The sequence below is a fragment of the Lagenorhynchus albirostris genome, chromosome 4, assembly GCF_949774975.1.
Source record: "Lagenorhynchus albirostris chromosome 4, mLagAlb1.1, whole genome shotgun sequence".
NCBI lineage: Eukaryota > Metazoa > Chordata > Mammalia > Artiodactyla > Delphinidae > Lagenorhynchus > Lagenorhynchus albirostris.
Genome location: NC_083098.1, coordinates 67,835,470 through 67,862,801, shown reverse-complemented (window position 1 = coordinate 67,862,801; position 27,332 = coordinate 67,835,470). Strand labels below are relative to the sequence as shown.

The following is a 27,332-nucleotide window of genomic DNA, read 5'->3' as shown; positions in this document are numbered from 1 at the left end:
TTTCCAAGGTCCTGGATCATCTTCACTATCATTCTGAATTCTTTTTCTGGAAGGTTGCCTATCTCCACTTCATTTAATTGTTTTTCTGGGGTTTTATCTTGTTCCTTCATCCGGTACATAGTCTCCTGCCTTTTCATTTTGTCTGTATTTATGCGAATGTGGTTTTCATTCCACAGGCTGCAGGATTGTAGTTCTTATTGCTTCTTCTGTCTGCTCTCCAGCAAGGTGTAATTAATTATAAATTTTTTCCACTTTTGCCAAAATACATTCACACACTAGAATATGCATTATGTAACATCAATGGAAACGGTTCCAAAAAGACACCAAAAAATTGTTACATAATCAAAACTTGAATGAACAATATAAAGTGCAAATGCATAACTGAACCATGCGCTTTTCTCAGCACCTATTATTAAAAATAGAATGAAAGTTTTCCTTTTTGAATCCCTTAGAAAATGAGTCATTCTGAATAGCTGAATTCTCCTTCTAAATGAGAATGTCTAAGCACTAAAACATTTACGACATATTTTAATCATTTTGTAGAAATCTTTTGTGTAATTTTTTCTACACACTAACTTTCTATTTTTTCACCACACTTTTTTTCTGTATCAAAGCTAACTCACTCTAACTTTTAACATTTCCTTGGTCACTCCAGTTTATTATTATGTTTGTGGCTTTTGACTTGTCTTACGTATATTTCATATATAAATTCCTGGTTTCAAGATAAGTGGGTTATTTTTACTATGATATTATGAGAAATTAAGTGCCCATAACTTAAAATATATGTTCATTACAAACATTTATATTTCTAAATTAAACTTTCACAGCTCCTATGACAATAGTTGGCTATACATTTATTTATGTAATCATGAATTACTTGGATTACACTGAATGCATGCATTTGTCTTATTATTTAAAATAAGCAAAAACAGAAGTCAAACAGTGTTGACACTGTAAATTACATCACTTGTATCAATTCTTTTCAAATTCTGGGATACTGGATTTATTTATATTTTTTAAAATCACATAACCTTGGCATCCCCTTTTCTACCCCACTGTCATTGTTTTACTTCAGTCCACTGATTTTCTATTCAGTTGAGGGGTAGGGACCTTGCAAATTATGTATTATAATCACCTGAACACATTAAGCTTCCTAAACCTCCTCATCTTCTAGAGTTTCACCTGTTGAGAATGATTGCTGGGTGAGTCACTGTTTCTGATGGAAGTTTGTGTTTCCTTTACATATTTGGAGGCTGAAATGTGGGAGAAATATTGGTTGAGGTTCCCAGAATCACTTGCCTATCGTCTTGCAGTAATTGATTTAACTCTCAGCCTCCAGTCTCAGCAGACTCCTCTCCACCCTCATTCTCACACCCAGTCTGTCCTCCATACAACTACCAGATAGTTCTAAAACTCAAAACAATAATCTAAATCCTATAGTTTTTCTTGACTCCCTGTTGATTTTATTGTAAACCCTATGAAACCTATCATGAGAAATACGACCTCAATATATAGACTGCACCATAAACAATGTGTTGTCATAATTTCACCTAAATTTGTACTATGAATGAGAATGCATTTTATATATTTAGTTCTAAGAAGAATATTAATTTAAGCTAATATTTTTTAAAATAGATTTTAAATACATTAAATAGCTGGAGAAGCTAGAATAATTCCCTGATAATGATCAGCATATTAACTCATGGGAAATCTGTTTTACAAAGAAGGATTCTAGGTGACATTTCCACAATGTCATAACCTACTTTGCAGACACAGTCATAGTTGATAAGGTTATATGCCTTGAGAGAGCCAGGTAGATCATATATGTTTTTGTAGTTAAAAGAGTCTTAAACATGTGATCTACTCTAGTTGACAGTACTCACACAAAATGTCATTTAGCCATTTTTCCTGCTTATAAGTTTGTTTACCATTGGGGGGTAGGGGTGGATTCATTGTCACCTGAACATTAGCCGAGGGTAATTTTATCCTCACAAAGGTAAGGATGTAAGTGGATGAATTATTACAGCATGCTGTCTTTAGTATTTTTCCACTGTAGGATTTCACACCTTTGTGATGCCCTTTATTAGCATATTCTAAACAGGATGGAAATTTCTTCTTGTAATACTTTCTGAAAAGACCAAATTGGTTGGTTTTAAAACCAATTAATCTAAAAAAGAGAACACCTGTCTCTTCTTAAATAGTGAGTGTGATGTTTTCCCATGAATTCAGTTTAAGAGACAATGTAAAGCTGAATAGCCATGATTCATTTGTAGTTGTCTATTTCTTCCAATTTGAAACAAATGAAAGCTTCCTGTAATTGAGGTTCCTGGAAAGACAAGTGATTGTTCACTTGCCTATGGAGATATTCTTAGTGAAGAGGAACTCAAATGCACTTGGTGATGATTGACTGACTTAAAGAATAAGGTAACAGAGTTTAAGAGGCACTTGTTCATTTGTAAGTCATGGAACCTAAATGAGGAAAACTATTAGGTGATGGCTCTTTCAGTTTCTGTCATGTTTGCTTGTGAACTAATGACCATTTTGAGCATAGATCTTAACTGCAAATTATTCTAAAGAAAGTCACTCATCTCTGTTGCATTCACAATTACTTCCACATGAATAACTTCTTATCTCTTAACCTCTTTTTATGCCTAAGCAGCTCAAAAAATTCCTATGCAATAAATACATTTTACATGAATGGTTTTATGTCAGGTCACTGACGAGAAATTGAAGAGCTTATTCATTGGATTATTCTGTATATCAAACAAACAATAATAGCTATTTTCTAAAAATGAAAAGAAATCAGTTTGAGCTCAACATAGATTAAAAAAAGATCAGATCAAGAACAATTAGAGATCAAGTACTGATTAGAATTCTTGAGTTTCATTCTTTTCAGTTTATATGTGACCTTGAAGAAATCATTTGAACTCATCTCTGTTTAACTATGGCTAGGGAGTACATATATTATGCAAATTTTGAAAATAAAATATAGAAACATAAAGAAAATGAGTCATTTTTCCAGCTTATCAACTACCATCTGGAAATGAATACTTTTCAGCTACTCACAATAAATGAGTCACTTTTCCAGCTTATCAAGTAATCTCTTCAAAGGAACACTTTTCAGCTATTCATGGGGGTTTCCATTGTTTCTTAGAAGTATGGTAAGTTCAGACAGAAACCAAAGATCCTTTGCAGAAAAGGATAATTTTTTATTTCACTCCCCCAAAAGATTATTCTGTGACCATGTTGGAAAATATATCCAGAATCTGCTCCTGCTTACATCTTTTATCCCATATCCCACTTCTTACTCCTTACTTGGTACAATGGACTGTTGTGTCCCTGTGCTATTTCATGCAAATGAACCTCCCCACATGCTGCTACCTTGATGCTGCCTCTGTTTCCTCACTATAGAAGCAAACTCCTCTGTATCTTTTGAGATTGGGATGATCATAGAATTTATCACCCAAATTGGGACACAAGTAAAAAGGAAAGCTAACCAGATGGGAAGTGTGAAAATAGGTGTCAACAGGGATGTATGGTCCTCTTACTTAAGAGCCATCTAAAACATTATGTCCTCTGTGATGGTTTCTCCCAAAACAGAAATGCTTGTTTCCTATTTTAATTGCTGTTGTACCTGTTATGGAACTTAACACATTGTAAACTTACTGTTTGTATACATGCCTGTCTCTTAGAAAGGGATCTTTTAGGGCAGGTTCTTAATGCCATAATTATTTCAAATCCTCATCATACATACTTCACAGGAGACAATTTTTTTCCACCCTAACATTTCTGAGGGACATCCGCCTCTCATCAATGTCTGTGTCTCATTACCAGAGTAACTCTTGGTGGAGATGGAAAGGCCATCTCTCCCTGGCTTAAAGATAAAGGGATCAAATCAGAAACTGCAATCAGAGCTCTTATGAAATTTGAAAATGCTCTGATGGTGATTCCGAGGGAGATGGGCTAGAGAATCACTGGTGTAACACATCATGTGGATTTAATAAACATTTGTTAATGAATTAATAAAAGAGGTGTTTGTTGTAATAATAACACTTGATGAAATCTATTATGATGAAAAAAGGCTTTACTGATTTCTCTTTTACCTCTGTTTTTCCATGCTAAATCTAAATGTCTCTCCTTTTTCGTGTGTTTGTTGTTTTAGTTCATTGTCAGTTATTTACCAGATATGATTTAAATTTTTTCCTTAGAATAGTTTAAACATTAATGGATTTCATTCTAACAAAGTAGAAACAGATTTCAAAAGGAAAAAAGAAAGCAGTTTGCACCCCTTCTGGTATTTTGGGTTTTATAATTGAACAATTTGATTTTGTGGTGGAGTTGTTTTCCCCTATTCTTTAGAATTTTTAAAGGTCAGCACTTACAACCTTCGGTTTTCTTTTTTCTTCTCTCTGGCTGGCTTTACCTTTTCTTCTCAAACACAGCATCCCTTTGCTTATCCAAAGAATTAAAAGGATTTCTCTGAAGTTCTTGCCTTTTTTCCTTACATGACCAATTCAAATGAAATTTGGTAATACTTTCCTTCTTTCAGTTTTCTGATAGCTTTTCATTCACAGAGAAGTTAAGCAATGTAAATTTATAACATAAGAAAATCAGAATTTTGGTTAGAACTCTGGTATCTAAGATCGATATTCAGACTCTATGATGTGTGATGAAGAATGTTTCAAAATATCAGTTGTTTAATTTTAGACCAATATGGAAATTAAGTACCCTACAAAAGGGTATTTCTAAATTAAAGTCCTTAGTTTTAATTTGAGGGTCATATTTTCTCTGAAATTACCACAAATTTGAGGCAGAGTATATGGGGTAAAAACATGTTTAAACTGAGACTTAGTTTCCTCATTTGTTAAACAGTGATGACTAGAGCAATTACCTCATGGATCTGTTGTAAGGGTAAAAATGTGTTTATAAAATCCTTAACAGAGAATTTAGCACCGAGTTAAATATTCAACAAATATCATCAACGTTATCATTATCCTCATTTTTATATTATCTTTTATAACAGTTTATCATTACACAAACCAATTGATAAACCAAGAAAAAGTCTGACTATTTAACCAAATATTCATGCTATTGGGGGAAAAAACCCAAAACACATATTCTTTTTTAGATTAAATTTGACCATATATATATGAATTCTCAATTCCAAATGGATAGATTAATTTTCTCCTTCATGTTCAACTTGCATATCAGAAGCCATGTCATTATAAATGTTAAATAATTAATGTGTTGTCATTTTTGTTAGCTATTTTATTTCCACACCCACCTCTTGTGGACTTAGTTTGTGACTTCAGAAAAATCACTGGATCACATCCATCTCTCAGTATAGGAAGGCATAGCCTTCTATTACATTTGACAAGTGGAAGAGTTAGAATGATCAAGGGATGTTTAGAAAATGTATTGCAGTCTTTATTCATATTTTGCACCTTATGGACAAAAATCAGGAGAATGCATTTTCTGAAGCAGCTGACTCCCATTGTGTTGTACTGATTAGTAATAAAATAGCAAGAGGGACAGTCAACAATTGCTAGGTTTAAAAACTTCTCAGAGCTAAAATCACACCAAATCACAGTGGGAACTTTTATCATTTCTGAGTTCAATAGTTTGTTAATGTCCCTTATGATAAAACTGAGCCAACAGTAGGTACACGCAAAGCAGCACCCACAATACTTTGTGGGTGTGTGTCTGAATGGAAATCTTTGATGTAGGACTCACTCCTGTTAAATGCAGCTGCATGAACCAAAGTGATCTAAACTATATTTGCCAAATAATTCCTTGCAAGCATAATATCGTAATCTGTCTCTGCCTTATTTAGCATATTTCTTTAACCAGAGAAGGAAGAACCCTGTTGGAAAATTCTTTCTAATGAGTTTGGAATATCAGATATTTTCACATCAGAAGTCAGAGGTGACACAAGAAGTATTACTGCTTCCTTTACTATGGCTTTTAGAAGAAGGCTTAGGTTAGTAGCAGGAATATTAACTATAATTATGCCAACTCCTCTGCTTAGCATTTACTTATACATTAGCTCCTTTAATATTCACAGTAATTCAAAGACAGAGATCAGCAAAATTTTTCTTTAAAAGACTAGATGATAGGGCTTCCCTGGTGGCGCAGCGGTTGAGAGTCCGCCTGCCGATGCAGGGGACACGGGTTTGTGCCCCGGTCCGGGAAGATCCCACGTGCCGCGGAGCGGCTGGGCCCGTGAGCCGTGGCCGCTGAGCCTGTGGGTCCGGAGCCTGTGCTCCGCAACGGGAGAGGCCACAACAGTGAGAGGCCTAAGTACCGCAAAAAAAAAAAAAAAAAAAAAAAAGACTGGATGATAAATATTTTAGATTTTGCAGACTACATACGACCTACAGCGCGGCTAGTGATGCTCTTCCGCCTCCTTTTCTTCTTCTTTACTCGTTTTCCTTCTACTTCTTTTTTTGTTCTTCTAATCTTTTAGGAATTGAGACACAATTCTTAGATCACAGACCATGCAGCATCAGAGCATGGGTTAGATTTGGTCTACAGGCTGTAGTTGGCTGACCCATGCTTTATGAAATATCTTTAACTATCCCTATGTTCCAGATGGGGAAATAGAATCTCCAAGAGGCTAACCAGCCTTCCCAGGGTTCCTTAATTAAAGACAATACTTTGATCTTCAGCTAAGAATCTCACCTCTAATGCCATCTCCTAATCACCAAGCTATTGATAATATACCCCCTGCTCAAAGGGGTTTGATGAACAGTGCTGATACTGTCTCATTTGTCTCAGAGGAAACAAGTGTGAGATAGTGATGATGCAAACAGTTATAATGACAAAACTTTAACGTTCAGGCACATTTAATATGTGGCAGGCACTCTGCTTCATATTTATTATTTCTTTTGCCCTCACCACAATCCTGTGAAATGGGAATGCTATTTTTTGCTTTTTACAGGTGAGATGGACACTAAGAGGTGAATATACTCAAAGCCACAGAATCCGTGAGTGATGTAACTGTATGAGTACCCACAGATCTTATGTCTCTAAAACCTGTGTTCTTAACCATGGTACTATACTGCCTCACTACTGAAACTCATGTGTTCTGGGATACGTGACTTTGATTAGAGTTAGTGAAGCCGATCTCATTTTGCCTTGTAAATAAGGTCTAGCAAAGATTAACCTTAACTATTTAGTAACAGTGAGCAAAGAAGTAGAACAAAAACAGGAAAAAAAATGCACACATACACACATACATATATGTATATGTATTTGTTTTTTAAGATTTCCTTAGTGAGTACAGTTGAAGCAAGATGTAAACTATCACCATGGGATGCAGCAGGAATGATTGTTGTTTGGGTATACTGAGTGACACTTTGAAGACTGAGCAATTTGTCACAATTCGTTAGCTAATTATTTCATATTATTTCATGTTATTTTCATTCTGCTGTACGGGATCCTTTCTTGTCTGCACCATCTTTTTGGCTGTTTCTTGATAAGAAGAGTGGCATTCAGATAAGGATACTATTCATAAACTTTCCAACCTCAACTGAGATAAATTCAGGTATGGCCACAAAAAGATAATATCTGGCCATCAGTATATTGAAAATAATTGGCTCAGAGCTGAGATAATGAAAACAGAGGTTCAAGATAGAACTAGAAACCCTTCGTGTTGTTTTGATAAGTAACCCTGCAAAATCGAGACGTTCCCCTGGAGTTATCCTAAAATATAACCGAAGATATTGTTCAAACATCTTTGGTCATTTTCTAATAATGTAATTTCCTTTAATGGGTTATCATGAACAGCACGATTTGGACTAAACTCCTCTAGAGCATAATTCTAAGGAGGATTTTAATGAAAATCGTCCCTCCATGTGTATAATATTTTCTACATAACGTGACAATAATATTCTGGAATAACCACTTAATTTTTTCCTTTAATAGTACACTATATGTCAGATAAGTCAAATTTTTTTTTTGTGACCAGCTATTATTTCTTCAGCCATGTTCTAGTACTGATGTCCTCCTTCATACCTGGCTTATAGGACTGCTGTCCTACACAGTTAACTGTCAATTCGATCAAGTTGGAAAGATAGTTGAGATGGTCCACTAGCCTCAAACCTTCCATGGAGTTAGCACAGTGTCACCTTTGATGTTCAGTGGCAGATGATTCAGCCCATCAGTATTCAACATTGCTTTTCTGGTTTTGCAGTTGTAGGTAAGACCTCGTGCTCTTCTGCGCAGATAATCTACTTGAAAGTATGCTTATTTTTAGAAATGAGGTTAGTGATGGATACTTGGTAAAGCCATCACTAAAGTGGAGGCCATGGATAATGGCTTTTGGAAGGTTTATATGCTTTTTTTTCTTGAGATAACGTTTCTATGAGCACTTAGAACATCAAGGCTATTTGAGTACAGCACTAGCATCTGATGTAAAATATTAATGATAAGACACAATGGTTTATATACATAACATGGAACAAATTTTCAATTAGACTGAGATTATTTGAATTCTATTCATTCTCTAGCTTTTATTTTTTTAATAGAACCTTACATTCATCTCATGAAAATAAGATGTTGGATAGTAGAATAAAGTGAAAAAAGCATCATTCCTTTATTGAAACCATAACTTCTCGTTACAAGTAGAACCTTGGACTATCACATTCTATATCACTGTATCAGTGAAATACAAAAAGAGAAAAGTAAAAATATTATGATGCGTCATGGTCTTATGGTATAAGGCATCAATTGTTCATTCTATACTAAAGGAGAGTACAGTACCAAGTCTAGCATTCGTATGTAATACAAGCAGCTCATAGTAGGATTTGCTAAGAATCTTGATTGATGCCTAGTGTCCCTAAAAAGCATTTTCGAGATGTAAAAGTACTTCAAACATGTTGGATATTGACATAGTTAATTTCCAGAGCTGAATATTCTCCTTAATGGTTTAATGATTTCATGCTTTTCCCTCACCAACATATGAAGTGATTTAGCAAGTTTCTCTATTTTTTGTAGGTACTGCTGTCTAAAATTTCTAAGGTTTATTCCTAGTTAATAAGCATTTTAGGGACTTTGATAATGAGTAATTTTTAAAGAATTATATATTAGCCCTCCAAATATTCACATTCAAAAAAGTGATATATTAAGATGTGTTAATTGAGTTATATGTGGCTGAATTAACTGAACTGAAAGTATATTAGCAAGTTTTTGAATGGTCAAGGGAAAAGAGCTGAAGTGATTAGCTTCCTTTTATAGAGTGCACTTATTAAAGGAAGAAAATACTTCTGCTTCCTAGACATACAGGTATATGTCTACACACACAAAATGCTTTTGTTTTAAAGTAAGAAAAACTCAACTCAAATTGGCTAAAGCTAAAAGAAGGCATTTGATGTCTCAGGTAACTAGACTTGCAAACAGAGAGGCTTGCTTCAGATCTAAAAAGGAGGTGTTCATTTCTGTTATCAAGGTTCTATCTCACTCAGTCCCTAAACTCAGCTTGCTTCTGATTGGCTCCTGTTTCAGATATACTTCTTCCACATGGTAACAAGATGATCACCAGCATCTTCAAGCCTATGTTTTTCATGGAGCTCAGGTTCTCAGAGAAAGAGCATTCCTTCTCTCTATTAGCATTAGCAAGTTCCAGGGAAAATTCTGATAGGGTCTTCTGATATATTTGATAGATCCCTCTGAGTGACCAAACCTGGGTGATGAACTCACCTCTCAAATTTTAGAGGATACTGGAAAGGGTGAGCCCTACCCAGTGTATTTAGAGCAGGATTAATATTGAATGCTATATATATCCTGAAACAAAGGGATGCTGAACAACAATAAAAACAGACATAGAATTCCACACAACAAAAAAAAATCATCTAAATTTACACTAGTAGAGGTGTTTTTTTTTTATAAGCATGTCCTTGGAGTTATGTTTATTACTTCTTTGCTTGTTTCCCCCAATATAAATCTTAAAGTCCTTTATGAATAAGAATTAACACTTTCAGATCACTTGAGGAAAGCTAAAATATCTATCAGATGGTGTTTCCTTGAAGTCTGAAGGAAAAAAATAAGACTATAATATGCAAAATTTTCACCAAAATTGAGACATAATAGGAGCTGAGAGATTCATTTAATCATACATTAAGTTGCAATAATGTATGATGACCTTTTTAGAAATATGAAAATAATATATCTGTTTCTTAAAGAGGAAAACATAAAACTATGAAATAATGTGGCATAACTAAGAAAAAGATATTTCTATTAAAATATACAGTATCTTAAAATCAAACTCTATACTATTACTTTATAAATATTTTCACTTTTATGACAGCTTATACTTTTCATAGATAACTATAATATAAATGCCTAGTACCTCCAAATTCTGCTAATAGTGCTTCCTGTTCTTTGAGTGTAAAGCTAAATTCTAACTTTTCCAAATTCCTTTGATTAAGACTGCAAACATAAAAGTAGGATAAATCTGTCAAAAATGAACAATTTGCACAAAGAGTTCAGGTTTTTCAGCTGACAGCATCTTAGCACACAGAGGGGAGTTGTCAAAATTTCACTACAGGCAGTTTCGTTCTATATAATGAGGTATTTTAGAGTTTATTGAAAGAATTAGGTGGTAAAATTCACTGTCGTCATCCTGGAAGAATATCCATATCCTTTTATTCTCGATGTGAAAATCTGGTCTTATTATGCTTGGGTCACTCTGATCCCACTTTTGTAAGCCTTATGCGTGCAATACCTTTTGCATGGAATTTTCTGAATTCAGGTCTTTTGGGGTGTATATTGATCTCTGTCAACTAACTGAATAATCTGGCAGGTCCCGCTGAGCTTTCTTCATGATAGATCCTCTCACAGATCGCATGGATTGATGAAAAGGGAGAAGAGATTCGAACCTAATTGTGGGGGAAATAAGCATCTCCCTTTCTCTTTTCTTTGAAAAAAAAGTTAATTTCATAAACAAACCTCATATATATTCTTGTAAAAAATAACTCCTCTGATTCTTCATTATCTTTTTTTTTTTTGCGGTACGCGAGCCTCTCACTGTTGTGACCTCTTCTGTTGCGGAGCACAGGCTCCAGACGCGCAGGCTCAGCGGCCATGGCTCATGGGCTCAGCCGCTCCGCAGCATGTGGGATCTTCCCGGACTGGGACATGAACCCGCGTCCCCTGCATCGGCAGTTGGGCTCTCAACCACTGCGCCACCAGGGAAGCCTGATTCTTCATTATCTTGCCTAACTATATCATTTTACATATAAAGAACTTTGAACACTGGACCTGTAATTAATGTATTTGAATTTTTCTACTCCTCCTTTAAATAAGTTTCGGTATATTTAGTTTATTATACTCTAGTATCCAAAGGTCTTATTCTAATTCTCCTATAGATATGCCTTCTCTAAGATTTAGTGACTCAGAAGCTGAGAGGAAAAATGCCTGATGGGCATCATTTGAGAATAACACCTGATGAGTAGCTTTTACTTTGAGATCTATGTTGTCACACTTCTCCACTGATAACATTTATCCAGTCAAATCCAGGCTGCTACTTTTCATATTCTGGACCCTTCCTTGGGGGTGGGGCTAAGGGCAAGGTGTTAGCATTTTGTTGCCATCCACCTATGAATTTTTCCTCAGGTACATTTAACATGCTTTACCATTCTTCTTTGTGGATTAGTGTTACTGGATATTTTCTGATCTATCAGCAGGGAGGACAAGAAAATTTAACATGTTATGCTTTTCTTAGCATGCTAGGATAGTCTTTAAAGCGGAACTTTAAAAGTATAAACACAGCAGGCCAGCTTCTTAGCTCTGTACTCTAGGGAACAAACCTCTGTTGTGAAGACCCTGGTCTATACTTTTCTTCTTGCTGCTTGCTTCTGTGGTTCTAGAAGCAGATTTTCATTTGCTAGTTTTCCTTTGAAGTAATTCTAATATCACTTTCCAGGCACTGTAACCCTTTATCCTAAACACGTAATTCCAATCTTTCCTTTATGACATTAACTAGTTTTAGTTCCATTAAATAGAGATAAATAATATAAATATAGTGCCAATTTATCCATTTTTTTCACAGTTTATCATAATGATGTAATTGCCACCTACTTAATAAGGGGGAAAATAAAATTGAAAAAAGTACATTAGAAGACTATTTTTTTAATCTACATAAATGCATTGGGTTAAAGTCTGTACTAGGGAATTACTGTGCATCTCATTTGGTAAAGACCTCTTCAAGAATCGCATGAATCTTTTCTGGTAAAAAAGGAAAGTCTGAGAGAATTGAATAGTTATAAAATTTGTAACATTTCTCAAACAAAATTAGTGGCACTGTGAATTTATTTCCATTTATGAAAGAAATTTTCACAGAGTTTTACTATTTACCTTGTTTATAATTGAAGTGTAGCAATTTTAACATTCATCTTAATTTTTATGTCATCGATGTGAATTTTCACAGAAATACACTGAATTCTTACAGTGACTAAGACATTTGAGTGAGTCCTAGGATGCCAGAGAGTACATGGAAACTGGAGTTGTTATGCTTCCAACTCTCATGGAGTTTTATACCTGGATTGACCTATGTAAAGGCTTTGCTATAAATGTGTTCAGTTCGCTTACTCTTCCAATGAAGACAGATTAGAGAAGTGAAAGGATGTTTCAGTTTTAATATTTACAAAATTGTAGCAAATGTTAAAACAAGTTTAAGAAATCCTAGAATAATTTGAGGGTATTCAAGATGTGTATGTGTGTGTGTTCACGTGACTATAAATATAAATATATAAATATAAATACACACACAAAATTGCTATTCACATTTTCCCACATTGCACATAGTTTCTGGAGAATACACATTTTTAAATATTATATAAATTTTCATAACTGAAAATGAGTATAAAGCCTACTTCACCCTTTTTATTTTCCTGGAATTTGATATCTAGGCTGCATGTTGAAAAGGTTAAATAATTGGTATCTTCTTTTGACATTAAGTTTTGATAGGTGAATTTAATTATAAGTAAAAACGTGGATTCAGTAAATTAATAGACTATGCCCTTTATGTATTTTTTGCTATAAATCAGATACATGGAAAACACCTCATCTTTTTCTCTCTCTTAAAAAGCACTTTATAATATGGTGAATCATATTTCCAAATATCACAAGAGAATTAGGAGAGTGAACATGACAACTTCAGTCTTACAGAGCCACAGTATGCACCTGATGCTGGTCCTCTGCCAGCCTTTCCTGAGTCACCCAAGGAGATTTTACTTCTCAGTAATCAAGGTTATTTTTGCCTTTCTTATAGGCAAAAATAATAAGTATTTATTGAACACCTACTCTGAGTCACATACATATTTATTGGGCTCCCTTTACCTTAATAAGTGGATTTTTCAATTAAATCCCATAATTTTATATCTCTGATTATAGCTTCCAAGAGTTAACAGTTTACTTGCTTATTTCCAGTAGTTGGTACCAGTAAATAGTAGGCACTCATTAAATATTGTCCTAATGAATAAATGAGCAATTAAGGAAATTAATGAAAGCTCATACACAGTTTCTTTCTCTTTTGCCATTATTTGTGTTAAAGAGTTATTTTACTCAGTCTTTGCAAGATCGATGATCAATAACTGCTATAAAACTAACATTTGGTAATTTATTTTAAAAATTTACAATTTTAGAATGACCCATTCTTGAACAAAGATATATCATCAGGAAGATCAGATATACTTCATTATCACAATCCTGCACAGAATATCTGCTATATTCTTAAAATACCACAAAGTATCTGAATATTAATAAGAAGTGCAGCTGATACATAACAGAAACTTTGAATCAGTAACCAAGCTTGCCCACATTTTAATATCCCACTACACAATTAGATTCTGAGTATTGGAAAACATGACAAGGAATGATTCCAGCTTGATCCAAAATTCTCATGTCTTAATTTACTCCTCCCCAAAATTAGATATTAAAAAAACCTTTAAAAAGTAAGTTATTTACTTATCATTTTTGTTTACTGATGAATAAGATGTCAGAAATGCACAACACAGCAATAAAATAACCTGAAAGGAAATATTTATTAAAGCGGTAGGAACTAAACTCATTTAATGAAGCTTGATTCTGTACTAGACACTAGTAATCTTTATGTCACTGTTGATTTCATTCTCACAGTAAATCTGTGACCTAGGTAATTTCATAACAGTGGATAAACTCTAAATCTTCCTTTTATACAAAACTTTTATTTTCCTGTAATGTAGCATTCCTAGCCCTAATCGTTAGCCAACAAAGTTTCTATACTTTCTACATTTTCTGTCATAAAAATAAGAGAAATAAAGGAGGAGAGAGGATGAATAGGCAAAGCACAGAGAATTTTTAGGGCAGTGAAAATACTCATATGATATCATAATCATGGACAGTTGTCATTATACATTTGTCCAAATCCATTGACTATACAACACCAAGAATGAGCCCTAATACTATATGGACTTTAGGTGATTATGATGTGTCAGTGTCAGTTCATCAATTGTAATAAATGTACCACTGTGGTCGGGGACATTGATAATGGCTATCTATACCTTTGTGGGGACAGGATACATGGGAAATCTGTACCTCCTTAATTTTGCTATGAATTTTTAAATGTTCTAAAAAAATCCTAATTAAAAAAAATAAAGAGATAGAGTAGTATAAAGGAAAGAACACATAACTAGGGGTTATATAACTATTATGCTATGTCTGCCTCTTGCCCTTAGCTAGAGGGTGACTTTACGTGAGTCCTATACCTTGTCTAGGCCTATTTCCCCCTGTAAATTACAGCAGTTGGGCTAGATGATTTCTAAGGAAGCTATTCTATCTCTTTGATTTTTGTTTTGTCTATCTCATTATATATAGTTGTGTTTTGTGCTTATCATTTAGTTGCAGTCATCAAGTTATTACATTGCCTTGTGAAGTAATCTCCTCTTTCTGATTAAAAGAACTATCTGTGCCACTGGTGATATTTTAGGTGATGATACATTCTTAATAATGTATGCAAGAATTCGTATGTATTAGAAAGATGTGGTTAAACGTTGAAGCTCTAGAATTGTCTTCTAGAGCAGTCTTGACAAAATGCAGAATAGCAGTGTGTTTTAATATGGCAGCAATTCAAATAAATAAATATATGGTAGAGTGTGTGTATATGTGTGTGTTATAAGGGTTTAGAGTAACTCCAGAAATGTACACAAGATACCGGAAAGAGAGATTGCCTGTGGATAGCCATCAGGTTGATTAGATGCTTTCATTTTGTCCCAGTTGAATATATACCATATCCGTGTATTAGCTGTTCAAATAATTAGTATATTTAATATGAAAAGGATATTTTCAGAATTAAAATAAATACCAGTTATTATATCGTGTCTTAGTTTTCTATCACTGCTGGAACAAAGTACCACAAACTTAGAGGGTTAAACAATGCTAATTTATTACTTTATATTTCTCTAAGACAGAAGTTCAACACAGGTCTTATTAGGCTAAAAGTAGTTCTTTATGTAGACTCTGGAAAGGATCTTAGTCTTTTTTAGTTCTAGAAGCAGCCCCAATTCCTTGGTTCTGGTCCCCTTCCTCCAGCTTCAAAGCCAGCAATAGCTTATGTAGTGTTTCTCACGTTGCACCACTCTGACTTACTCTTCTGCCTCCCTTTTCGACTTTCAAGAACTACTGTCATAAGGATAATCTCCCCATCTCAACCATAATCACATCTGCAAAGTCCCTCCTGCCATATAAAATAACATATTTACAGATCCTGAGGATTAGGAAGGACCAGTGTTCTATCTACCATAAGCTATAAGCAAAATATCTGAGGAAGGTATAATTCCCAAATCAGAATTGCTCTGGAAGAGAAGGAGGCTTAGGAACAGCCTCTTGTATATCCTGTGCTAATTGACCAACTGAAGTTATGGACCCCTGTGTTCATGCTAACATCACAGTTCTGCTCATTATGTTCACCTGTGTTTTTTCTAAACTAGCTTTTCACAGCTCCTCACCCTGAATACACACCTTCAGTGGAATAGGCCTGAATATTAACTACTTCAATAGTAAAATATTTTCTCCTTATTCTACTGTATGCAAAACATGGGCTTAGTACAATGATGATAAACAATAGGAAAGATGTGAGTGTGCATGTGGGGAGGAGGACTGCTTCAAGTGTCTTTTTTCTTTTTTCCAGCTTTTGGAATCACAATGATTCAAGGAAATCTGTATTATTGACCCCTACCATTTTTAAGACCTCCACTAAAATTAAAAACAAATGTCCGGGGAAGGCTAATATAGTTAACCTAGGGTTAAGTAGAACATAGTGTTTTGCTCATTGTTTGAGAACTGATTGTTCTGTGATTTAGTCTTTTATTAATGTAAACACTTAATTTTAGGTTAGCCTGGAAAAGGACTAAGAATTTCTAATGTTTCAGAAATTTAGTATATTTGCCTCTCTCCACCCTCGTAGGTCTATTTATAGGGTGTGGAGGCAGTAAGCTACATAGTAAAAACATGGTCTCTGGACTTGAAACCTGATCCCTACACACACTGTTGTGTAACCTTTGAAAATCCACTTAACCTTATAAAGCTTAGTTACTGCATTTTTAAAATGGAAGCAATATTTACCTCACATGGTGCTTCTTATATTAGTCTCTTAGAAAATTAGAAAATAACTATTTTTATTACTATGATCTTCAGTTTCCAAAGTGTTCATTCCTGTTTATTTTTGAAGAATTATAAAAACTAGAAATTCAGGAAAGATAAATGCTCTGATTTATTTTTCTTTTTCTATTCTGTTTCTAGTTTATTTTTGTAAGGCTTGCTACAATAGGTTTCTGAGACTTCAAGGAATAATTTTGAAGCGATGCATCCAAAATTCAGTGTTTATCATTTTAACTACCAAGTCTGTTTTTCACGCTTGTGAAAGAAAGGAAAGCATTTGTATGGCTTATAAGATAGAGTCCCCTCTATATCTGTGAGCACCTGAAATTCATCATTGATATAAAACATTACTCAGTCCAACACAATTTCAGCCCTAGGACCAATGAGGTATTTTTCAGGCCAACAGGTTTCATTTCTTTCTGACTGGCTGATTTCTTCCTGACAATTGCTTCATTGAATTTTACATTAAATTCATTTCACAATGTATCTTCCTAATTCTTAGGTATCATAATGGTATTGTGGTTGTTTTTAAAGAACTCATATTTTATAGACACATACTCAAATAATTTACAGATGAAATTATATGATGTTTGGGATTTGCTTCCCCTTATTCTGGGATGGGGAAAGAGGCATGGGAGGAGAACGGTGAAACAATATAGCCCCTGAATTAACCATTGATGAAGCTGGGTGATAAACGTGTAGAGGTGGAAAACTTGTCCCTTTTCCCCTTCTAAATTCTTTGGCTGGTCTAATAATTAAATTGACATAAAGATTAGCAAGAGAAAAACAGATTTGATTTTGTTTGTACTGGAGGCCCAAAGAAATATGACTCAAAGAATTGACCATTGTAAGAAAGGGGTTTGGACTTGGGGTAGTAAATTAGTGAAGAAGTAACAGGGCTTGTTTATGCAGCTTTCTCAGCCCTGAGTTCCCTATCTGGGATAATGATGCCTTCTGTCCTCCTTGTACAGAGAGGATACCTTTCACATGGGAGATTTATTTCCTGCTTTCAGGGAGACAAAGGAGGGTCAGAGTGTCTTTCTTGTACCATTTGTTTCTCAAGTAACTTTAATTCAAAATAATCAATATGCCAGAGTGGCATGCTTTGGGGTGATATATTCTGTTCCCCTTCACATGTAATTTTTATTCTTTCCTTTTTGTACATTTTTGAATTTTTACTTTTTTTTTTTTTTTGCGGTATGTGGGCCTCTCACTGTTGTGGTCTCTCCCGTTGCGGAGCACAGGCTCCAGACGCGCAGGCTCAGCGGCCATGGCTCACGGGCCCAGCCGCTCCGTGGCATGTGGGATCCTCCCGGACCGGGGCACGAACCCGTGTCCCCTGCATCGGCAGGCGGACTCTCAACCACTGTGCCACCAGGGAAGCCCTACATTATTTTTAATCATCTTTTCTACCCACCCTCCTTTGTGGGTCCCTGTCTCCTAGCCCTCTCACTTATCTGATCAGCAGGCATCCCCTCATATCATTCCTTCTGATTCCCCGTGCCTGCCATACTCTTTCACTAGACTACTAATTGCTGTTCCCTCAGTCTCATCTTTCTCTCATCTTCCCTCACTTCACTTACCTCAGTTCAATGCTATTGTTGTACTCTTTTCTCTCACCTCTATCAAGGTACATATCATACTTCACTGCAATTTCTTAACCCTGCATCTAAGCTGAAGTCTCTCTTTGGAGCATTGTATTATCTTGTTCATATGGTATTGTTAATACTGGTCACAGAGTGGGAGTGGGTACTGAAGAAATATTTGCTGGAAGAACTACACACACACACACACACACACACACACACACACACACACACCACAACACAACACAAGAAAGTTACCTTTGCTCCAAATTACTCGATTTGTTTCCTTTGTGGCAAGAAATATCCACTGGAGAGAAGCCAGTCAGTGACCTTTGCACCTCCATCAATGACTTTATATCCTCAATAAGAAGTCAAGCATGTAGTTGTTTCTCTGCTACTTCATATTTTACTAAAGTCACTGAAAATAAGTGTGAGTAATAAGATGAAGGGGGAAAAGGAAACCAGAGTGAAAAGATAGGTGTTAAATTGACAACTTTACAACTCTTTTCTTTGATGATTACTTTTGATTGGTGTTTATATCTGCACCTGAAAGCTGACTTTTTGGATGCCAGATGATTATAGTCAGACTGGGATTTAAAGACAAAAAAAGCAAGCTGTTGTAATGTTAGGCACATGCAGTTTTCCATCAGCACAACCAACACATTGACCTCTGGTATTTTTTTTTGTAGCTGAAATTATTTTCAACAAAAAATTAAACTTTTTTTGAGGAGTCTCAAAGTATTTGAAAAACTTAGAAAAATCTACTTTACTTTCAGAGTATTTGAAAAACTTAGAAAAATCCCATATGCCGTTCTTCAATGTAGTTTAGTATAGGTTTCCACATTCCACATGGAGTCATTATTATAATAGGGCAGAGAAATGCAGCAATGTAACCTGCTATCATTCTAAAGCTTGTAAAAGGAAAATGGCAATATCATTAAAAACCCCATGTTCAAAAATGTGAGATCTATTTTATTGTTTTTAGGGAGGGGGAAATGTCATATCTCTAGAGGAAATAATTAAAATCAGAAGTTGAAAATTTAAAGGAAACGAACAAAAAGAAGGCATGAAATCTGCCTGGAGAGCCATAAACTATTAAACTTGTTTACAGCACTATATAGAAAATGAGGAAAATTTGAGTTGAAAGATAGTATAACTGAAGAAACCAATGGGGACTTTATGGTAGTAAAATGTGTTTTTACTTTAGGAATAAAGTTGTGTTCATTTTCCCAATTACATATCACTGTATTTTATTTATGTCTTCTTTTGCTCATTGGTCATTGGTGTCATTATTAATATGTCTATGAATATGTGTAAAATTTGAAATAAATGTTAGGCAAAAGCATCTGCTACCAGCACATTTTGTTCTTTCATTCTTAATTAATAGAATTAGATTTGGACTCTTATCTATACTTTTATCTTTTTACAATTTCCTATAAAAGTCAGATAATATCTCTTGCCTTTTCTTGAACTCTTCAAAATCTATTCATAGAAACTAAATTAGGCCTTCCCAATCACTCTATTTAAAATTGCAACCTGCCCCTCCTACTTCAGATCCCCTTTAGCCTGTTCTAATTTGTTTCCATTGCCCTCAGCATCTCACACATATAATATTTACTGTGTTAAACGCTTACTATCTGTCTTCCCCTACATAAGAGGGTGGATTATCATTTATTTTGTTGTATGATATATGCCACCCGCCTAAGAAGGCACCTGTCACATATGAGGCACTCAGTTAATATTGTTTGGTGAATGAATGAATGAAAGAATGAATTTAGCATAATAATAATAATATAGATAAAAATTCTAAGTACTTTGCTACATACCATGCACTGTTCTAATTACTACATATGTATACATTTATCTAATTTTCAAAACACCTCTATGAAGTCAGTGCTATTGTAATCCCCATTATACAAATGAGGAAATCGAGGCACATAGAAGTTAAACAGCTTGATAGTTGCTGGCTAATAACTTATATGGTTAATAATTCTATGGCTAAAATGTGGCAGAGTCCAGATATCAACACTGGCCGTTCTGTTTCCTGGGCATGATCTTACCTGTTAGGCTAAGTTGCCTTTAGTTTATAGGCAGAGCCAAATCGAAAAAAATATACATATTTTTATAAATAAATAGTTTTCCACCCTTTTAATGTCTCAACAACCTGAAAGCTCATGGCCCACACAACTTGAAAATAATTGCTTGCTAAGTAAGGCTTCAGAAGTAAGAGAGGGTTGAGGGCAGTTTTCTGCAGGCTAGCTGCATTCCCTTTCTTACTGTCCTCTGACATCACTCTTGACAACCACCACCTTGATTTGACATTTGAAAGTCACCAATTTATCAAGATGTCAGCTTCCTTATTCTAAAAATGTAGGTTTGGGATTATAAGATATCAAATGTCTTTCTCCCTCCAAACTCTATGGTTCTAAAAGTGTATTGCTGTGCTCTGATGTGTAAGTAAAGTATTGACAGTAGAAAGAGGACAAAAAAAAAATCCTTTTCCTGTACTTAGTGCTGGTCAAGTCTTTTCTATATTTGAACTTTAGTAGAAATTGCAGAGAATTCCTCAAAGAAATAGAAATTAAATGAAAGTTGAAAAAGAGATTGAAAATAAAAAAATAATGGCTTTTCCAAAATCCATAATGGCCTTTTGTGTTCTACTAACCAGCACCCTTAAATCTTCTACATCTTTGGCATACCTAACACTGGATAGATAGTTCACACATTTTCATTTCAGAATGTGAGCAGCTCTTTCTTTGTTTTCGTTTTTTTGGCCAGATCATTTTTTTCCTTCTACTCTTGCAATGTGGATGAACTGTACAACTTCTGACCCAAACCCTATGCTTTACTTTTCTGTGTTCATTTGGGGAGATTATTCCCTTCCCAGATTTCACAGTTGTCTTAATATTAATTATTTCAGGTCTCGTCAATCCTGATTAACTAGACTATCACCTTAAAATGAACAAACAAGCAAACAAGCAAAAAACCCTGAAAAACATCTCTGTGATAGTGGAACCCTCATACATTCCTAATGAAAAGTAAAATGGTATAGCTTCTTTGGAAATCAGACTGACATTTCCACAAAAGTTTATACATGGAGTTTACTATACGACCCAACAATTCCACTTCTAGGTATGTGTATTCAAGAAAAATGCAACATATGTCCACACAAAAACTTTTAAATGAAGGTTCATAGCAGAATTATTCATAATAGTCAAAAAGTGGAAATTATCCCCAAAGTCCATCAGCTGATTAATGGATACAATAAATATGGTATGTTTTTACAATGGAATATTATTTGGCAGCATAAAGGAATTAAGTACTGATTCATGCTAGGAATTAAGTACTGATTCATGCTACCATATGGAGCCTTGAAAAATTAAATTGAATGAAGGAAACTGATCACAGAAGACTATATATTTGTATGATTCCAATTACGTGAAATGTCCAGAACAGGTAAATCTATAGAGGTGGAAAGGGGATGAGTGGTTGCCCAGGACTAGGGTGGGTTGGGAGGAAATGGGGAGTGACTGCTGAGAGGCTTCAAATTTCTTTTTATGGTGATGAAAGTAGTCTCAATTGATTGTGGTAGTGGTCGCACAAATCTATAAATGTACTAAAAACATTGAACTGTATATTTGAAATGGGTGAATTGTATGATATATAAATTATATAAGTATATATTTCATATAAATGTACACATATATACAAGTATGTATGTACATACATGTATATATAAATGCATATATATGACATCTTCATGCAAATGTATCATTTACCTACACTAAAAATTGAATAAAATCTAATTCATAAGCTACCCACCCATTACCCTGTTGCCATTATTCTTCTAGACTCCTAAGCCATGAACCAAGAAGCATTTTTTCCTCCCACTTTTTAATTCTTTGTAATTCTTTTATGAAATCTATCATTAAGCAATGCTTATTCCTTTGGTAATTACTTTGTAGGGACTTAAAGATAAAATAACATGTGAATAGCAATACCAGGAAACTCTGTCACCTAAAATTCATGTCCTATAAATTCAATCTTTAAAATTTAAATTCTGCAGCACAAAATAATTAAATACAAGGGTATATAGATGAATCTTAACCTGGGAATACACTTCTTACAAGAAACAAAGATCACAGGGCATCACCAAAATATTATTATCAGTGTGTCTAGCTCTAAGGAGCTAGTAAGGTAGACTCAATAACTAATAATTACAACAATAAAGGTCAAAAAAGTTAAATGAAAGTCATCAAGAAAATTTAGAGATTTTATTCAAAATGGGGAAAATAGAATACTTACACAATGAAATATTCTTATAACCAAAATATAGAAAACTTCAAAAATAATTTATTCCTATTTATTAAAAAGCAATTTAAACAAAAAGCAGTCCATTTAAAATACATGAAGACAAATTATTTAAAATATTTATTCTCCAAATTGGTTTATAGAATTAATGTAATTCTAATAAAATCTCAATATGATTTTTTACTTTAAAATTTAGAAAAAAAATGCAATAAAATTCAGAAAGAAAAATAAGCAGATATGTATCTTTTTTAATTTGGAAAAGTAAGGACAAAAATAAAAGGAGCACATCACATATTTCGATATACAAAGCTGTGGTTATGAGGACCAGGTGAGACTAGTATAAGACAGTCAAATATGGTGGAAAATGTGTCATATTTTTAAAACATGTGTTTGTCATGCTTTTTACCTCCCTATGCTCTTTTTGAGCTGATTGCATTTTTTTGCTGAATATTATTCACCATAAAGTCCAAGAGAAATTTTTATGAACGTTATTTATGGTTTTAACTGGAGTTTATTATTATTACTATTATTTTGCATTAATTTTTAATATTTTCTCTTAATATTTAATTTTTGTCATTTTAATTACAATGAGTCTTGGCGTGATCCTCTTTCAGTTGATCCTGTCTGGGAGTCTCTGTGCTTCCTGTACATGGATGTCTGTTTCATTTCCCAGATTAGGGAAGTTTTCAGCTACCATTTCTTCAAATATTTTCTCTGTCCCTTTCTCTCTCTCTTCTCCTTCTGAGACTCCTATGATGAGAATGTTAGTACACTTGAAGTTGTCTCAGAGACCTCTTAAAATGACTTCATTTCTTTCTATTTTTTCAGTTCAGCTTTGGTGATTTCCATTACTGTAACTTACAGCTCACTGACTGCTCTTCTGTATCATCTAATCTGTTGATTCCTTACAGTGCATTTTTTGTTTAAGTTATTGTATTCTTCAGGTGTGTTTAGTTCTTCTTTCTATCTTCTAACTGTTTGTTCAACTTCTCACTGTGTTCATCCATTCTTCTCTTGAGTTCTTTGATCATCTTTATGGTCATTACCTTAAAATAAACACTTTATCAGGTAGATTGCCTATCTCTACTTCACTTAGTTCTTCTTCTGAGGTTTTACCTTATTCCTTCCATTGCAACATGTTCCTCTGTTGCCTCATTTTGCCTAATTTTCTGTTTTTATTTCTATGTATCTTGTAGGTTGGTTACATTTCCCAACATTGGGAAGTGGCCTTTTGTAGGAGGCATCACTGTGCATCCCAGCAGCAAACTTCCCTCTGGTCACCAGAACTATATACTCTAGGGGTGTCCCCTTTGTGGGCTGCATGGATCCTTCTGTTATGGAGGGCTGACTGTGGTGGGTGGTCTGGTAGGTGTGGCTGGCCCCTGGTCCAGTTGGTTGCCAGACCCTGCGGAAGCTGGCAGCTGCTGGTTGGCAGGGCTGGGTCATGAGGCTGCTCACTGCAGAATGCCACAGGGTCCTGGGGCTAATACTGACCCACTGGTGGCAGAGCCAGATTCTGGGGTGGGTGGTTCAGGGCTGGGGTTCACAGATCTACTATCAGCCCGCTGGTAGGTGGGCCGGTTCCTGACATGGCTGGCTATGGGTTCTGGGGTGACCCAAATCTGGTGTCAGGCTGGTGTTGGGCTGGATCCTGGGCCACTGGCTAAGGAGCCCAAGGTGTCACAAAGCTTGTGTTGGGGGGACTTCCTTCGTGGTGCAGTGATTAAGAATCCACCTGCCAATGCAGGGGACTTAAGTTCAAGCCCTTGTCCGGGAAGATCCCACATGCCGTGGAGCAACTAAGCCTGTGTGCCACAACTACTGAACCTGTGCTCTAGAGCCTGTGAGCCACAACTACTGAGCCCACATGCCACAACTACTGAAGCCTGTGTGCCTAGAGCCCGTGCTCCACAACAAAGAGAAGCCTCCGCAATGAGAATCCCACGCACTGCGACAAAGAGTAGCCCCTGCTCACCATAACTAGAGAAAGCCTATGCACAGCAATGAAGACCCAAAGCAGCCCAAAATAAATAAATTAATTAATTAATTTTTAAAAAGCTGGTGCTGGTGGGCAGGGCCAGGGCCCAAGTGATCTTAAGGCTGGTGCTGGCCTTTTGGTGGGTTGGCTGGGTTCTGACAAAGCAGGCTGCAGGGCTTTGGTGGTCCTGGGGCTGGTATCTACCTGCTGATGGGCAGGGCTGGGACCCAGGATCTCTGGCTGCAGAGACCTAGGGGTCCCAGGTCTAGTGTCTGTGCAGTAGTATGTAGGCCCAGATCCTGGGCCCTCTGGTGGACAGGGCCATGTCCTGAGATGGCTGTGGGCTCAGGGGGTCTTAAGGCAGCCTCACCCAGTTAGTTACTTGTCCTTATGCATCCTAGTACTGGTGCAAACAAGCTGGTGGGCAGACCAGGTCCCAGTGCTAATAGGCTAGAGGGAAGATTCCAAAATGGCATTTACCAGTACCAGTGTTCGCGTGGAAGAATGAACTCCCCAAAATGGCTGCCACCAGTGTCTTTATCTCCACGGTGAGCTTCAGTTGCCTTCTGCCTCTTCTTGAGGCTCTCCAAGATCAACTGGTGGGTCTGACCCAGGCTTCTTTCAACTTACTGCTTCTGCCTTGGGTCCTGGAGCATGTGAGATTTTGTGTATGTCCTTTAAGAGTGGAGTCTCTATTTCCCACAGCCCTCTGTCTCTCTGGACACTAAGCCCCACTGGCCTTCAAAACTAACTGTTCTGGGGATTTGTCTTCCTGGTACAAGACCTCCCCGGCTGGGGAGCTTAATGTGGGGCTCAGACCTCTCACTCTTTGTAGACAACCTCTGCAATTGTAATTATCATCCCCCTTGTGGGTCATCCATCCAAGGGTACAGCTCTTGACTATATTGTGATTCCACCTACTCCTACCCATCTCGTTGTGGTTCCTTCTTTATATCTTTAGTTGTAGAAGATCTTTTCTTCTGGTTTCCACTCTTTGTCATCAATAGTTGCTCTGAAAATAGTTGTGATTTTGGTGTGCCTATAGGAGGAGGTGAGCTCAAGGTCTTCCTACTCTCCTAACTTGGCCAAATTCCTTTTTTTAGTAATTCTTTATGAGGGGGGTGGGACATTGAGAGACAATGAATTTTTTTTCAAACTATGCACAGCATCTCCCCATGTTTCCATATGCCCTTCCTGATGATGATAGATTACTACCCTGAGAATTGTTGCCTTAGATTTCTTATCTATTAGTTATCCTTTGTTAGAAGTATTGCCTACTAGAATGTGTTTTTTTTTTACCTTTTATGTGTTTTTGTGGAGATAAATGTGTGAATACCACTGATCTAAAGTGTGGCAGGAATCTTTTTAAGACTTTGATTAATTTAATCAATCAACAACAACCTCCATAATTTCTGGTTTTTATTCTGTAGATCAGAAATTTCATTTACCAGATTGGGATCCATTACTGCATTTCTCATCTTTCTCTAAGGCTTAGAGTCCCAGTCAGTGTCTACCACTGTGACTTTCCCTGCCATACTGCATCCTGCAGTTTGCTAGATTTCTTCTTGGAGAGAGAATGGAAATTGTGGCAAACCAGGTTCAGAATTTGACCATCAATAATCCCCATTCCATTCCACTGGCTCTTTGATATCCCCATTTTCCCTTAGGGATATACACGCTGTGAACTTGTACTGCCTAAAGTACCTGTGTTGAGTACTGTTGAGGTTACATGCTTATCCCAAGAACAAAGGCAAATGTGGCATTTAAAGGGACTGTTTACTTCATTATAAATGTAGAGGTAACAGTCCCAAAAGCAGTTACTTGTCAGAGTTTAATCACTAAAATCTATATGCATTATTTTCAGGTTTAATATACTTTCTTTGAGAAAAATATTATGATATAGATGAAAACACTTGAAATTTGAAGTCAAAATATGACTGGCCTTGCTGTTTACTATCTGCATGTTAGTTACTTAATCTCCTTTGCTTGTATCTTTGATTTAAAAATGTGTGTGTACTAATGTATTACCTACCTTTAAATCCTTATAGTGATATTGGTTGCATAAAAGGAGATGATGTATGTATGACTGCGTAGTGGTTATTATTATATGTAGTAAAAGCCATGTTCCTTGATTTGACATGAAATCAATGCTATTTTATATGCTGATGTTATTTTGAACCAATATAAAGTGAAAGATTCTTATTTTCATTTACATGATCAATAAAGTTTCAAACCAATTCATTTGTAATGACACAAGACCTTAAAAATAAAAATGTTTTTGCAACCAAGTATGCAACAGAGGTAAACATCAGGTGTTTTTATAATTAAGATAATCTGAAGTTTTTAATAAGCTATATTACACATGGACTGCTAGCAGTGCACAATCGCTGTCATTTCTTTTATAATAGTGCTTTTAGTATTCCACTGAAACATGACCAGCGAAAGCATAATATTCTTAGTTACCATTATGAGGAGCTCTGTGTATTACAGCCTCTCCACTGTGTCTGCTGTTAGCTAGAAAAATGCTGGGAGCAATAGCAGCTACTATCAACAGGGAGCCATATTAATTATTTGAAATGTGCCTCATAAGAGAAATCAGCAGAGTTTATTACAAGTCGAATATTACTTGAAACAGGAAGGTTACTCTAATTGTTATCATAATCTATGTATCATTAACTTCCCTTGTTTAGGAAAAGAGATTAACAACCCTGTAGATTGCTATAGTAAATGTATAAAATATAACTGCATATTCCCATTATAGAAAGAAAGCTGTGGGTTCTGTACTTTTACCCAAACCTTCTTTATATAAAGTAGCTTTAGAA

General features: G+C 35.6%; 1 protein-coding gene across 9 annotated transcripts in view; it reads left to right on the top strand.

Annotated features, from left to right (window-relative positions):
* ADGRL3 (adhesion G protein-coupled receptor L3) overlaps nt 1–27,332 on the top strand; it is an 854,596-nt gene that overhangs the window by 558,151 nt on the left and 269,113 nt on the right. The window lies entirely within an intron of this gene.